This window comes from Vicugna pacos, chromosome 15 (genome assembly GCF_048564905.1).
Source record: "Vicugna pacos chromosome 15, VicPac4, whole genome shotgun sequence".
In the NCBI taxonomy this organism is placed as follows: Eukaryota; Metazoa; Chordata; class Mammalia; order Artiodactyla; family Camelidae; genus Vicugna; species Vicugna pacos.
Genome location: NC_133001.1, coordinates 4,015,358 through 4,029,352, shown reverse-complemented (window position 1 = coordinate 4,029,352; position 13,995 = coordinate 4,015,358).

The following is a 13,995-nucleotide window of genomic DNA, read 5'->3' as shown; positions in this document are numbered from 1 at the left end:
GTGACAAAGGGAGACGGTACCTCTTTATCAGAAAAGAAATCGGCCTCGTCCGGTTCTCCGCTTTGGGGCACTGTCACGTGGCCTGTAAGAAGGAGTCACAGGTACATTAATGGGGACACGAACCTCTGGGGACTTCAAACCCCCCCTCCTCTCCTCACCTATCCCCAACTCATGCGTGCTTCAGTGCAACCAAGGGGCACAAAAGGAGGTCAGGGGGCTAAAGCACTTCCTGGAAGGAGAAGCGCCGTCGTGCTGGGATCTCTGTGAGGACAGGTGGCAAAGGCCAACCGCCCAAAAGGGGACGGATACTGTGCCAGGACCTACACCTTTCAGGTGTTTCACAGTAGGCGTTCTGTTTAAGGGAGGCAGTGGGCATCGAATCCAGGAAGTCCTGCAGGCTAAGCATGCATTCACTCTACCGCAGAGCTGCACTGCTCCCTCCGAAAATTGAGTTTCTGGACAGACGCCTGATCAAGCCAAGAGAGGGACAGCAAAGCCCCAGACGTGTACACTAGCTTACCGAACGTGTCAGCTGGGCCAGCTCCATCAACACAGCTCAACGTGTCATGCGCTGTTACTGGCCCTGGAGCAAGTCCAAACGTCTGGCTATCGGTTGCTGGCTCAGTCGCCAACCCCTAGGAACACAGAGGGCAATTAAACAAGAACCGAACGCCAGAAACCATCACATTCACGCACGGGCTCTTTCCCCCAGTTAGTCATGGGGACAACAAGTACGCACGCCACCTCTCAGATCATAAGCCCTCTCCCCTGGGAGGAGCTGCCGATACACATAAAAGGGAGGCCCTTCTCTCGACTCTGCCACCGGGAGGGAGCCAGGAAGACGACTCGCCACGCAGAAGTCTGACCGCTCTCCAACCCAGGGCGGAGGCATACGGCGAACGGCACAAGGGACAGGAGAGCCCGTGGCAGGTCGCTAGGTCACGGAGCGCTGGGAAGCCCGCACTGGGTCTTCAGAGACACAACCCAGTGCACACAGGGGGAAGCGAGGGCGCTTCCGGGGAAGGGCAGCCTGGGCCAAAGGCTGCGGGGTCAAGCATCAGAGGAAGTCGCAAGGGAAACTACAGCACTGTTACTGGCGATGGGCTGGAAAAGGGCAAAAGCCCCTACACTCAAGGCCAGACATCCCCTGGTAACTTTCAGATCAGGATGGCCCCAGGAAAAAAAGCCAAGATCAAACGACGACAGGAAAGCACCTGACTGCCACAGGGCTCTGTCCGCCTCCAGCGTCCCCTCATAAACGCTTACGGAAAAGAACTGGGCCACACCACGTAGATACAGACACCCGTTTCACGAGGTGAGTCTCCAAAATTACTGCAGGTGCGTCGGTCGTGCAGTCACACGACGTGAAGCACCCGGTAACTGTAGGAGGTGTGCACTGGGATAAACCCTGTAAGCCCGCAGACCTTCCCGGGCAAATGCAAACTTGGGGACGCAGGCTCAAAGCACCCAGGCGTCCCCGCTGCAGCGTGCCCTGACGCTTACCTACCGAACGAAGGAGAAGAACAGTGACAAAGGGAGACGGTACCTCTTTATCAGAAAAGAAATCGGCCTCGTCCGGTTCTCCGCTTTGGGGCACTGTCACGTGGCCTGTAAGAAGGAGTCACACGTACATTAATGGGGACACGAACCTCTGGGGACTTCAAACCCCCCCCTCCTCTCCTCACCTATCCCCAACTCATGCGTGCTTCAGTGCAACCAAGGGGCACAAAAGGAGGTCAGGGGGCTAAAGCACTTCCTGGAAGGAGAAGCGCCGTCGTGCTGGGATCTCTGTGAGGACAGGTGGCAAAGGCCAACCGCCCAAAAGGGGACGGATACTGTGCCAGGACCTACACCTTTCAGGTGTTTCACAGTAGGCGTTCTGTTTAAGGGAGGCAGTGGCCATCGAATCCAGGAAGTCCTGCAGGCTAAGCATGCATTCACTCTACCGCAGAGCTGCACTGCTCCCTCCGAAAATTGAGTTTCTGGACAGACGCCTGATCAAGCCAAGAGAGGGACAGCAAAGCCCCAGACGTGTACACTAGCTTACCGAACGTGTCAGCTGGGCCAGCTCCATCAACACAGCTCAACGTGTCATGCGCTGTTACTGGCCCTGGAGCAAGTCCAAACGTCTGGCTATCGGTTGCTGGCTCAGTCGCCAACCCCTAGGAACACAGAGGGCAATTAAACAAGAACCGAACGCCAGAAACCATCACATTCACGCACGGGCTCTTTCCCCCAGTTAGTCATGGGGACAACAAGTACGCACGCCACCTCTCAGATCATAAGCCCTCTCCCCTGGGAGGAGCTGCCGATACACATAAAAGGGAGGCCCTTCTCTCGACTCTGCCACCGGGAGGGAGCCAGGAAGACGACTCGCCACGCAGAAGTCTGACCGCTCTCCAACCCAGGGCGGAGGCATACGGCGAACGGCACAAGGGACAGGAGAGCCCGTGGCAGGTCGCTAGGTCACGGAGCGCTGGGAAGCCCGCACTGGGTCTTCAGAGACACAACCCAGTGCACACAGGGGGAAGCGAGGGCGCTTCCGGGGAAGGGCAGCCTGGGCCAAAGGCTGCGGGGTCAAGCATCAGAGGAAGTCGCAAGGGAAACTACAGCACTGTTACTGGCGATGGGCTGGAAAAGGGCAAAAGCCCCTACACTCAAGGCCAGACATCCCCTGGTAACTTTCAGATCGGGATGGCCCCAGGAAAAAAAGCCAAGATCAAACGACGACAGGAAAGCACCTGACTGCCACAGGGCTCTGTCCGCCTCCAGCGTCCCCTCATAAACGCTAACGGAAAAGAACTGGGCCACACCACGTAGATACAGACACCCGTTTCACGAGGTGAGTCTCCAAAATTACTGCAGGTGCGTCGGTCGTGCAGTCACACGACGTGAAGCACCCGGTAACTGTAGGAGGTGTGCACTGGGATAAACCCTGTAAGCCCGCAGACCTTCCCGGGCAAATGCAAACTTGGGGACGCAGGCTCAAAGCACCCAGGCGTCCCCGCTGCAGCGTGCCCTGACGCTTACCTACCGAACGAAGGAGAAGAACAGTGACAAAGGGAGACGGTACCTCTTTATCAGAAAAGAAATCGGCCTCGTCCGGTTCTCCGCTTTGGGGCACTGTCACGTGGCCTGTAAGAAGGAGTCACACGTACATTAATGGGGACACGAACCTCTGGGGACTTCAAACCCCCCCCTCCTCTCCTCACCTATCCCCAACTCATGCGTGCTTCAGTGCAACCAAGGGGCACAAAAGGAGGTCAGGGGGCTAAAGCACTTCCTGGAAGGAGAAGCGCCGTCGTGCTGGGATCTCTGTGAGGACAGGTGGCAAAGGCCAACCGCCCAAAAGGGGACGGATACTGTGCCAGGACCTACACCTTTCAGGTGTTTCACAGTAGGCGTTCTGTTTAAGGGAGGCAGTGGCCATCGAATCCAGGAAGTCCTGCAGGCTAAGCATGCATTCACTCTACCGCAGAGCTGCACTGCTCCCTCCGAAAATTGAGTTTCTGGACAGACGCCTGATCAAGCCAAGAGAGGGACAGCAAAGCCCCAGACGTGTACACTAGCTTACCGAACGTGTCAGCTGGGCCAGCTCCATCAACACAGCTCAACGTGTCATGCGCTGTTACTGGCCCTGGAGCAAGTCCAAACGTCTGGCTATCGGTTGCTGGCTCAGTCGCCAACCCCTAGGAACACAGAGGGCAATTAAACAAGAACCGAACGCCAGAAACCATCACATTCACGCACGGGCTCTTTCCCCCAGTTAGTCATGGGGACAACAAGTACGCACGCCACCTCTCAGATCATAAGCCCTCTCCCCTGGGAGGAGCTGCCGATACACATAAAAGGGAGGCCCTTCTCTCGACTCTGCCACCGGGAGGGAGCCAGGAAGACGACTCGCCACGCAGAAGTCTGACCGCTCTCCAACCCAGGGCGGAGGCATACGGCGAACGGCACAAGGGACAGGAGAGCCCGTGGCAGGTCGCTAGGTCACGGAGCGCTGGGAAGCCCGCACTGGGTCTTCAGAGACACAACCCAGTGCACACAGGGGGAAGCGAGGGCGCTTCCGGGGAAGGGCAGCCTGGGCCAAAGGCTGCGGGGTCAAGCATCAGAGGAAGTCGCAAGGGAAACTACAGCACTGTTACTGGCGATGGGCTGGAAAAGGGCAAAAGCCCCTACACTCAAGGCCAGACATCCCCTGGTAACTTTCAGATCGGGATGGCCCCAGGAAAAAAAGCCAAGATCAAACGACGACAGGAAAGCACCTGACTGCCACAGGGCTCTGTCCGCCTCCAGCGTCCCCTCATAAACGCTAACGGAAAAGAACTGGGCCACACCACGTAGATACAGACACCCGTTTCACGAGGTGAGTCTCCAAAATTACTGCAGGTGCGTCGGTCGTGCAGTCACACGACGTGAAGCACCCGGTAACTGTAGGAGGTGTGCACTGGGATAAACCCTGTAAGCCCGCAGACCTTCCCGGGCAAATGCAAACTTGGGGACGCAGGCTCAAAGCACCCAGGCGTCCCCGCTGCAGCGTGCCCTGACGCTTACCTACCGAACGAAGGAGAAGAACAGTGACAAAGGGAGACGGTACCTCTTTATCAGAAAAGAAATCGGCCTCGTCCGGTTCTCCGCTTTGGGGCACTGTCACGTGGCCTGTAAGAAGGAGTCACACGTACATTAATGGGGACACGAACCTCTGGGGACTTCAAACCCCCCCCTCCTCTCCTCACCTATCCCCAACTCATGCGTGCTTCAGTGCAACCAAGGGGCACAAAAGGAGGTCAGGGGGCTAAAGCACTTCCTGGAAGGAGAAGCGCCGTCGTGCTGGGATCTCTGTGAGGACAGGTGGCAAAGGCCAACCGCCCAAAAGGGGACGGATACTGTGCCAGGACCTACACCTTTCAGGTGTTTCACAGTAGGCGTTCTGTTTAAGGGAGGCAGTGGCCATCGAATCCAGGAAGTCCTGCAGGCTAAGCATGCATTCACTCTACCGCAGAGCTGCACTGCTCCCTCCGAAAATTGAGTTTCTGGACAGACGCCTGATCAAGCCAAGAGAGGGACAGCAAAGCCCCAGACGTGTACACTAGCTTACCGAACGTGTCAGCTGGGCCAGCTCCATCAACACAGCTCAACGTGTCATGCGCTGTTACTGGCCCTGGAGCAAGTCCAAACGTCTGGCTATCGGTTGCTGGCTCAGTCGCCAACCCCTAGGAACACAGAGGGCAATTAAACAAGAACCGAACGCCAGAAACCATCACATTCACGCACGGGCTCTTTCCCCCAGTTAGTCATGGGGACAACAAGTACGCACGCCACCTCTCAGATCATAAGCCCTCTCCCCTGGGAGGAGCTGCCGATACACATAAAAGGGAGGCCCTTCTCTCGACTCTGCCACCGGGAGGGAGCCAGGAAGACGACTCGCCACGCAGAAGTCTGACCGCTCTCCAACCCAGGGCGGAGGCATACGGCGAACGGCACAAGGGACAGGAGAGCCCGTGGCAGGTCGCTAGGTCACGGAGCGCTGGGAAGCCCGCACTGGGTCTTCAGAGACACAACCCAGTGCACACAGGGGGAAGCGAGGGCGCTTCCGGGGAAGGGCAGCCTGGGCCAAAGGCTGCGGGGTCAAGCATCAGAGGAAGTCGCAAGGGAAACTACAGCACTGTTACTGGCGATGGGCTGGAAAAGGGCAAAAGCCCCTACACTCAAGGCCAGACATCCCCTGGTAACTTTCAGATCGGGATGGCCCCAGGAAAAAAAGCCAAGATCAAACGACGACAGGAAAGCACCTGACTGCCACAGGGCTCTGTCCGCCTCCAGCGTCCCCTCATAAACGCTAACGGAAAAGAACTGGGCCACACCACGTAGATACAGACACCCGTTTCACGAGGTGAGTCTCCAAAATTACTGCAGGTGCGTCGGTCGTGCAGTCACACGACGTGAAGCACCCGGTAACTGTAGGAGGTGTGCACTGGGATAAACCCTGTAAGCCCGCAGACCTTCCCGGGCAAATGCAAACTTGGGGACGCAGGCTCAAAGCACCCAGGCGTCCCCGCTGCAGCGTGCCCTGACGCTTACCTACCGAACGAAGGAGAAGAACAGTGACAAAGGGAGACGGTACCTCTTTATCAGAAAAGAAATCGGCCTCGTCCGGTTCTCCGCTTTGGGGCACTGTCACGTGGCCTGTAAGAAGGAGTCACACGTACATTAATGGGGACACGAACCTCTGGGGACTTCAAACCCCCCCCTCCTCTCCTCACCTATCCCCAACTCATGCGTGCTTCAGTGCAACCAAGGGGCACAAAAGGAGGTCAGGGGGCTAAAGCACTTCCTGGAAGGAGAAGCGCCGTCGTGCTGGGATCTCTGTGAGGACAGGTGGCAAAGGCCAACCGCCCAAAAGGGGACGGATACTGTGCCAGGACCTACACCTTTCAGGTGTTTCACAGTAGGCGTTCTGTTTAAGGGAGGCAGTGGCCATCGAATCCAGGAAGTCCTGCAGGCTAAGCATGCATTCACTCTACCGCAGAGCTGCACTGCTCCCTCCGAAAATTGAGTTTCTGGACAGACGCCTGATCAAGCCAAGAGAGGGACAGCAAAGCCCCAGACGTGTACACTAGCTTACCGAACGTGTCAGCTGGGCCAGCTCCATCAACACAGCTCAACGTGTCATGCGCTGTTACTGGCCCTGGAGCAAGTCCAAACGTCTGGCTATCGGTTGCTGGCTCAGTCGCCAACCCCTAGGAACACAGAGGGCAATTAAACAAGAACCGAACGCCAGAAACCATCACATTCACGCACGGGCTCTTTCCCCCAGTTAGTCATGGGGACAACAAGTACGCACGCCACCTCTCAGATCATAAGCCCTCTCCCCTGGGAGGAGCTGCCGATACACATAAAAGGGAGGCCCTTCTCTCGACTCTGCCACCGGGAGGGAGCCAGGAAGACGACTCGCCACGCAGAAGTCTGACCGCTCTCCAACCCAGGGCGGAGGCATACGGCGAACGGCACAAGGGACAGGAGAGCCCGTGGCAGGTCGCTAGGTCACGGAGCGCTGGGAAGCCCGCACTGGGTCTTCAGAGACACAACCCAGTGCACACAGGGGGAAGCGAGGGCGCTTCCGGGGAAGGGCAGCCTGGGCCAAAGGCTGCGGGGTCAAGCATCAGAGGAAGTCGCAAGGGAAACTACAGCACTGTTACTGGCGATGGGCTGGAAAAGGGCAAAAGCCCCTACACTCAAGGCCAGACATCCCCTGGTAACTTTCAGATCGGGATGGCCCCAGGAAAAAAAGCCAAGATCAAACGACGACAGGAAAGCACCTGACTGCCACAGGGCTCTGTCCGCCTCCAGCGTCCCCTCATAAACGCTAACGGAAAAGAACTGGGCCACACCACGTAGATACAGACACCCGTTTCACGAGGTGAGTCTCCAAAATTACTGCAGGTGCGTCGGTCGTGCAGTCACACGACGTGAAGCACCCGGTAACTGTAGGAGGTGTGCACTGGGATAAACCCTGTAAGCCCGCAGACCTTCCCGGGCAAATGCAAACTTGGGGACGCAGGCTCAAAGCACCCAGGCGTCCCCGCTGCAGCGTGCCCTGACGCTTACCTACCGAACGAAGGAGAAGAACAGTGACAAAGGGAGACGGTACCTCTTTATCAGAAAAGAAATCGGCCTCGTCCGGTTCTCCGCTTTGGGGCACTGTCACGTGGCCTGTAAGAAGGAGTCACACGTACATTAATGGGGACACGAACCTCTGGGGACTTCAAACCCCCCCCTCCTCTCCTCACCTATCCCCAACTCATGCGTGCTTCAGTGCAACCAAGGGGCACAAAAGGAGGTCAGGGGGCTAAAGCACTTCCTGGAAGGAGAAGCGCCGTCGTGCTGGGATCTCTGTGAGGACAGGTGGCAAAGGCCAACCGCCCAAAAGGGGACGGATACTGTGCCAGGACCTACACCTTTCAGGTGTTTCACAGTAGGCGTTCTGTTTAAGGGAGGCAGTGGCCATCGAATCCAGGAAGTCCTGCAGGCTAAGCATGCATTCACTCTACCGCAGAGCTGCACTGCTCCCTCCGAAAATTGAGTTTCTGGACAGACGCCTGATCAAGCCAAGAGAGGGACAGCAAAGCCCCAGACGTGTACACTAGCTTACCGAACGTGTCAGCTGGGCCAGCTCCATCAACACAGCTCAACGTGTCATGCACTGTTACTGGCCCTGGAGCAAGTCCAAACGTCTGGCTATCGGTTGCTGGCTCAGTCGCCAACCCCTAGGAACACAGAGGGCAATTAAACAAGAACCGAACGCCAGAAACCATCACATTCACGCACGGGCTCTTTCCCCCAGTTAGTCATGGGGACAACAAGTACGCACGCCACCTCTCAGATCATAAGCCCTCTCCCCTGGGAGGAGCTGCCGATACACATAAAAGGGAGGCCCTTCTCTCGACTCTGCCACCGGGAGGGAGCCAGGAAGACGACTCGCCACGCAGAAGTCTGACCGCTCTCCAACCCAGGGCGGAGGCATACGGCGAACGGCACAAGGGACAGGAGAGCCCGTGGCAGGTCGCTAGGTCACGGAGCGCTGGGAAGCCCGCACTGGGTCTTCAGAGACACAACCCAGTGCACACAGGGGGAAGCGAGGGCGCTTCCGGGGAAGGGCAGCCTGGGCCAAAGGCTGCGGGGTCAAGCATCAGAGGAAGTCGCAAGGGAAACTACAGCACTGTTACTGGCGATGGGCTGGAAAAGGGCAAAAGCCCTTACACTCAAGGCCAGACATCCCCTGGTAACTTTCAGATCGGGATGGCCCCAGGGAAAAAAGCCAAGATCAAACGATGACAGGAAAGCACCTGACTGCCACAGGGCTCTGTCCGCCTCCAGCGTCCCCTCATAAACGCTAACGGAAAAGAACTGGGCCACACCACGTAGATACAGACACCCGTTTCACGAGGTGAGTCTCCAAAATTACTGCAGGTGCGTCGGTCGTGCAGTCACACGACGTGAAGCACCCGGTAACTGTAGGAGGTGTGCACTGGGATAAACCCTGTAAGCCCGCAGACCTTCCCGGGCAAATGCAAACTTGGGGACGCAGGCTCAAAGCACCCAGGCGTCCCCGCTGCAGCGTGCCCTGACGCTTACCTACCGAACGAAGGAGAAGAACAGTGACAAAGGGAGACGGTACCTCTTTATCAGAAAAGAAATCGGCCTCGTCCGGTTCTCCGCTTTGGGGCACTGTCACGTGGCCTGTAAGAAGGAGTCACACGTACATTAATGGGGACACGAACCTCTGGGGACTTCAAACCCCCCCCTCCTCTCCTCACCTATCCCCAACTCATGCGTGCTTCAGTGCAACCAAGGGGCACAAAAGGAGGTCAGGGGGCTAAAGCACTTCCTGGAAGGAGAAGCGCCGTCGTGCTGGGATCTCTGTGAGGACAGGTGGCAAAGGCCAACCGCCCAAAAGGGGACGGATACTGTGCCAGGACCTACACCTTTCAGGTGTTTCACAGTAGGCGTTCTGTTTAAGGGAGGCAGTGGCCATCGAATCCAGGAAGTCCTGCAGGCTAAGCATGCATTCACTCTACCGCAGAGCTGCACTGCTCCCTCCGAAAATTGAGTTTCTGGACAGACGCCTGATCAAGCCAAGAGAGGGACAGCAAAGCCCCAGACGTGTACACTAGCTTACCGAACGTGTCAGCTGGGCCAGCTCCATCAACACAGCTCAACGTGTCATGCGCTGTTACTGGCCCTGGAGCAAGTCCAAACGTCTGGCTATCGGTTGCTGGCTCAGTCGCCAACCCCTAGGAACACAGAGGGCAATTAAACAAGAACCGAACGCCAGAAACCATCACATTCACGCACGGGCTCTTTCCCCCAGTTAGTCATGGGGACAACAAGTACGCACGCCACCTCTCAGATCATAAGCCCTCTCCCCTGGGAGGAGCTGCCGATACACATAAAAGGGAGGCCCTTCTCTCGACTCTGCCACCGGGAGGGAGCCAGGAAGACGACTCGCCACGCAGAAGTCTGACCGCTCTCCAACCCAGGGCGGAGGCATACGGCGAACGGCACAAGGGACAGGAGAGCCCGTGGCAGGTCGCTAGGTCACGGAGCGCTGGGAAGCCCGCACTGGGTCTTCAGAGACACAACCCAGTGCACACAGGGGGAAGCGAGGGCGCTTCCGGGGAAGGGCAGCCTGGGCCAAAGGCTGCGGGGTCAAGCATCAGAGGAAGTCGCAAGGGAAACTACAGCACTGTTACTGGCGATGGGCTGGAAAAGGGCAAAAGCCCCTACACTCAAGGCCAGACATCCCCTGGTAACTTTCAGATCGGGATGGCCCCAGGGAAAAAAGCCAAGATCAAACGACGACAGGAAAGCACCTGACTGCCACAGGGCTCTGTCCGCCTCCAGCGTCCCCTCATAAACGCTAACGGAAAAGAACTGGGCCACACCACGTAGATACAGACACCCGTTTCACGAGGTGAGTCTCCAAAATTACTGCAGGTGCGTCGGTCGTGCAGTCACACGACGTGAAGCACCCGGTAACTGTAGGAGGTGTGCACTGGGATAAACCCTGTAAGCCCGCAGACCTTCCCGGGCAAATGCAAACTTGGGGACGCAGGCTCAAAGCACCCAGGCGTCCCCGCTGCAGCGTGCCCTGACGCTTACCTACCGAACGAAGGAGAAGAACAGTGACAAAGGGAGACGGTACCTCTTTATCAGAAAAGAAATCGGCCTCGTCCGGTTCTCCGCTTTGGGGCACTGTCACGTGGCCTGTAAGAAGGAGTCACACGTACATTAATGGGGACACGAACCTCTGGGGACTTCAAACCCCCCCCTCCTCTCCTCACCTATCCCCAACTCATGCGTGCTTCAGTGCAACCAAGGGGCACAAAAGGAGGTCAGGGGGCTAAAGCACTTCCTGGAAGGAGAAGCGCCGTCGTGCTGGGATCTCTGTGAGGACAGGTGGCAAAGGCCAACCGCCCAAAAGGGGACGGATACTGTGCCAGGACCTACACCTTTCAGGTGTTTCACAGTAGGCGTTCTGTTTAAGGGAGGCAGTGGCCATCGAATCCAGGAAGTCCTGCAGGCTAAGCATGCATTCACTCTACCGCAGAGCTGCACTGCTCCCTCCGAAAATTGAGTTTCTGGACAGACGCCTGATCAAGCCAAGAGAGGGACAGCAAAGCCCCAGACGTGTACACTAGCTTACCGAACGTGTCAGCTGGGCCAGCTCCATCAACACAGCTCAACGTGTCATGCGCTGTTACTGGCCCTGGAGCAAGTCCAAACGTCTGGCTATCGGTTGCTGGCTCAGTCGCCAACCCCTAGGAACACAGAGGGCAATTAAACAAGAACCGAACGCCAGAAACCATCACATTCACGCACGGGCTCTTTCCCCCAGTTAGTCATGGGGACAACAAGTACGCACGCCACCTCTCAGATCATAAGCCCCCTCCCCTGGGAGGAGCTGCCGATACACATAAAAGGGAGGCCCTTCTCTCGACTCTGCCACCGGGAGGGAGCCAGGAAGACGACTCGCCACGCAGAAGTCTGACCGCTCTCCAACCCAGGGCGGAGGCATACGGCGAACGGCACAAGGGACAGGAGAGCCCGTGGCAGGTCGCTAGGTCACGGAGCGCTGGGAAGCCCGCACTGGGTCTTCAGAGACACAACCCAGTGCACACAGGGGGAAGCAAGGGCGCTTCCGGGGAAGGGCAGCCTGGGCCAAAGGCTGCGGGGTCAAGCATCAGAGGAAGTCGCAAGGGAAACTACAGCACTGTTACTGGCGATGGGCTGGAAAAGGGCAAAAGCCCCTACACTCAAGGCCAGACATCCCCTGGTAACTTTCAGATCGGGATGGCCCCAGGAAAAAAAGCCAAGATCAAACGACGACAGGAAAGCACCTGACTGCCACAGGGCTCTGTCCGCCTCCAGCGTCCCCTCATAAACGCTAACGGAAAAGAACTGGGCCACACCACGTAGATACAGACACCCGTTTCACGAGGTGAGTCTCCAAAATTACTGCAGGTGCGTCGGTCGTGCAGTCACACGACGTGAAGCACCCGGTAACTGTAGGAGGTGTGCACTGGGATAAACCCTGTAAGCCCGCAGACCTTCCCGGGCAAATGCAAACTTGGGGACGCAGGCTCAAAGCACCCAGGCGTCCCCGCTGCAGCGTGCCCTGACGCTTACCTACCGAACGAAGGAGAAGAACAGTGACAAAGGGAGACGGTACCTCTTTATCAGAAAAGAAATCGGCCTCGTCCGGTTCTCCGCTTTGGGGCACTGTCACGTGGCCTGTAAGAAGGAGTCACACGTACATTAATGGGGACACGAACCTCTGGGGACTTCAAACCCCCCCTCCTCTCCTCACCTATCCCCAACTCATGCGTGCTTCAGTGCAACCAAGGGGCACAAAAGGAGGTCAGGGGGCTAAAGCACTTCCTGGAAGGAGAAGCGCCGTCGTGCTGGGATCTCTGTGAGGACAGGTGGCAAAGGCCAACCGCCCAAAAGGGGACGGATACTGTGCCAGGACCTACACCTTTCAGGTGTTTCACAGTAGGCGTTCTGTTTAAGGGAGGCAGTGGCCATCGAATCCAGGAAGTCCTGCAGGCTAAGCATGCATTCACTCTACCGCAGAGCTGCACTGCTCCCTCCGAAAATTGAGTTTCTGGACAGACGCCTGATCAAGCCAAGAGAGGGACAGCAAAGCCCCAGACGTGTACACTAGCTTACCGAACGTGTCAGCTGGGCCAGCTCCATCAACACAGCTCAACGTGTCATGCGCTGTTACTGGCCCTGGAGCAAGTCCAAACGTCTGGCTATCGGTTGCTGGCTCAGTCGCCAACCCCTAGGAACACAGAGGGCAATTAAACAAGAACCGAACGCCAGAAACCATCACATTCACGCACGGGCTCTTTCCCCCAGTTAGTCATGGGGACAACAAGTACGCACGCCACCTCTCAGATCATAAGCCCTCTCCCCTGGGAGGAGCTGCCGATACACATAAAAGGGAGGCCCTTCTCTCGACTCTGCCACCGGGAGGGAGCCAGGAAGACGACTCGCCACGCAGAAGTCTGACCGCTCTCCAACCCAGGGCGGAGGCATACGGCGAACGGCACAAGGGACAGGAGAGCCCGTGGCAGGTCGCTAGGTCACGGAGCGCTGGGAAGCCCGCACTGGGTCTTCAGAGACACAACCCAGTGCACACAGGGGGAAGCGAGGGCGCTTCCGGGGAAGGGCAGCCTGGGCCAAAGGCTGCGGGGTCAAGCATCAGAGGAAGTCGCAAGGGAAACTACAGCACTGTTACTGGCGATGGGCTGGAAAAGGGCAAAAGCCCCTACACTCAAGGCCAGACATCCCCTGGTAACTTTCAGATCGGGATGGCCACAGGAAAAAAAGCCAAGATCAAACGACGACAGGAAAGCACCTGACTGCCACAGGGCTCTGTCCGCCTCCAGCGTCCCCTCATAAACGCTAACGGAAAAGAACTGGGCCACACCACGTAGATACAGACACCCGTTTCACGAGGTGAGTCTCCAAAATTACTGCAGGTGCGTCGGTCGTGCAGTCACACGACGTGAAGCACCCGGTAACTGTAGGAGGTGTGCACTGGGATAAACCCTGTAAGCCCGCAGACCTTCCCGGGCAAATGCAAACTTGGGGACGCAGGCTCAAAGCACCCAGGCGTCCCCGCTGCAGCGTGCCCTGACGCTTACCTACCGAACGAAGGAGAAGAACAGTGACAAAGGGAGACGGTACCTCTTTATCAGAAAAGAAACCGGCCTCGTCCGGTTCTCCGCTTTGGGGCACTGTCACGTGGCCTGTAAGAAGGAGTCACACGTACATTAATGGGGACACGAACCTCTGGGGACTTCAAACCCCCCCCTCCTCTCCTCACCTATCCCCAACTCATGCGTGCTTCAGTGCAACCAAGGGGCACAAAAGGAGGTCAGGGGGCTAAAGCACTTCCTGGAAGGAGAAGCGCCGTCGTGC